We start from the raw sequence: 2,748 nt of genomic DNA on the forward strand, positions 1-2,748 counted from the left end.
GAAAGAAAGAAAGAAAGAAAGAAAGAAAGAAAGAAGAAAGGAGAAAGAGAGAAAGAGGAAGTGAGGGAAGAAGGAAGGAAGGAAGGAAAGAAGGAAGGAATGAAGAAAAGAAAGAAGAAAAGAATAAAAAAATGGACTTAAGCCTTCCATTGTTCTACTAGAAATTCACTACTGCTATTACTGGCAATTCTTTTACCTTCTATTTTCTACTGACAAGATTCCTTGTTATAATCCCTTTGTTGAAATGGTGAAATCAGGAAGACTTACCTATTGTTTCACTTTGAAAGAGTATACCATATTGTCATTGAGATATTTATCAATGGCATTTGTTTACTTATTTATCCATGGGTAATAGTTTTACAGAACATTGGATAATATTCAACCTCCAGAACAGAGTTGCATTAAGATAGGAAGAGCCATTTCTCACAACTTCATTGAGAATATAAATAAATTCAGGATTTGCATGATACAAACAAATCTCTGCCACCACCCCTCACCCTCAAAACAAAACAAAACAAAACAAAAAAACACACAGCATATTTATTTTCTTTCTCTTTCTTTTTTCTAGAACTTTTTTTTCTTTCACAATTCTAACTCATGCATTCCTTTCCCATTTAGGAGGTCTAAGCAAATAATTAGAATATACAATAAACATAATTACAGATTAATATATTTGAAATAGGTTTGTTCTTTAATAACCAAGGACAATATTTCTTATTGAAGCAGAGAGACTTCTGGTATTTTAACATGATTCAGAACAATTAATAAGTACCTTTATACAAAACAATAACAAATATTATAAAGAAAATGATTTTTATGACCCCAAAGTTATTGTTTCAGTACAATTATAGAAGATTTTATTTTGTCAATGAACACTTTGGGATTGATTTGCAACATCATTGCGAGTAGTGTAAAAAGTGCAGAAAAACATTGCCCTGGCCGGTTGGCTCAGTGGTAGAGCGTCAGCCTCACGTGCAGAAGTCCCGGGTTTGATTCCCGACCAGGGCACACAGGAGAAGCGCCCATCTGCTTCTCCACCCCTCCCCCTCTCCTTCCTCTCTGTCTCTCTCTTCCCCTCCCGCAGCCGAGGCTCCATTGGAGCAAAGATGGCCCAGGCGCCGGGGATGGCTCCTTGGCCTCTGCCCCAGGCGCTGGAGTGGCTCTGGTCTTGACAGAGCAAAGCCCCTGAGGGGCAGAGCATCGCCCCCTGGTGGGCAGAGCGTCGCCCCCTGGTGGGCGTGCCTGGTGGATCTGGGTCCGGCGCATGCGGGAGTCTGACTGTCTCTCCCCATTTCCAGCTTCACAAAAATACAAAAAAAAAAAAAAAAGTGCAGAAAAACATTAAAGAATATTCGTTAGTTTCTCTTCCCAGGAAAAGCAAACCAGAACACACCAGTATGTTAGAAACTATGTATAGGGCATGCAGGATCAAGTTTAGTAATTTACAATGAGTAAAATAATATTGCTAGGTTATTCCAATAAAAATAAAAGGACTGCCCTGATATATAAAAATATATTCAAACATGTTCTGAGACTCTGGAAAAAATGAAAAAGAAACCCAAAATAAAGATAAAATAATAAGAAAGATATAAAGGAGAAGCACAAAAAAGATGTTTGACCCATTCAGGAATGAAGAAGGAAACTAAATCTCAATAGTTTTAAATCATACTAAAATACTCGAAGTCTCTGTGGTTCAATAAGAAATGTTGTTTTTGCTTAATAAAGAACAAGCATGGTTCAACTTTATGATTATCACACACACACACACACACACACACACACACATAGAAAGAGAGAGAGAGAGAGAGAGTCAGCTTTTCTCATTAAACTAAGACTAAAAAAAATATTGAGGAGTTCTTTAAAGCAGTGGTCCCCAACCCCCGGGCCGTGGATTGGTACTAGTTCATGGGCCATTTGGTACCGGTCCACAGAGAAAGAATAAATAACTTACATTATTTCCATTTTATTAATATTTAAGTCTGAACGATGTTTTATTTTTAAAAAATGACCAGATTCCCTCTGTCACATCCATCTAAGACTCACTCTTGACACTTGTCTCGGTCACGTGATACATTTATCCGTCCACCCTAAAGTCTGGTCCGTGAAAATATTTTCTGACATTAAACCAGTCCGTGGCCCAAAAAAGGTTGGGGACCACTGCTTTAAAGTATGCCAGTGTTGAGAAGTTACTTCTAGAAGGGTTAATTGAGGACCTACTAAAATGTCCCTTGTGAATATGATTTCAAAATATTCAACAATATACTAGGAACCCTTATTCCAGCAACATAAATAAATGTTATACATCATAACCAAGTAGGATTTATCCTAGGAATGCAAGGTTTGTTCAACATACAAAATGAATCATCATAAAACACCATATGACTAAACTAATATATTTATATATGATCATCTCAATAGATGAAGAAAAACAATCCTTTGAAAAAAATGCAACATCCTTTCCCAATAATAACACTAAACTAAGAATAAAGGGTAACTTCCTCAAACTGACTGATAAAAAAATCATTGAGGAAAGCTCACAGCTAACAGCATAGTTTATAGAAAAACACTGCAAACTTTCTCACTACAATCAGGAAAGACAAGGGTTTCCGTTCTTACATTTTTATGAAGTATCGTGTTAAAATGTTTTACTGAATATTCAGGGCAATTGGGCAAGAAAAAAAAAAGACATCTGTATGAAAGGAAGAAGTAATATTATCTCTATTCATAAATGACATGATCTTGTGTATA

General features: G+C 36.3%; 1 non-coding gene across 1 annotated transcript; it reads left to right on the top strand.

The window, feature by feature from the left end:
• The first annotated feature begins 932 nt into the window (after positions 1–932).
• On the top strand, positions 933–1,008 carry TRNAV-CAC (transfer RNA valine (anticodon CAC)). The gene has a single exon. It is a non-coding gene; the product is annotated as a tRNA-Val (tRNA).
• The last annotated feature ends 1,740 nt before the right edge of the window (positions 1,009–2,748 follow it).

Source organism: Saccopteryx leptura, chromosome 5 (assembly GCF_036850995.1).
Source record: "Saccopteryx leptura isolate mSacLep1 chromosome 5, mSacLep1_pri_phased_curated, whole genome shotgun sequence".
Taxonomy (NCBI): Eukaryota; Metazoa; Chordata; class Mammalia; order Chiroptera; family Emballonuridae; genus Saccopteryx; species Saccopteryx leptura.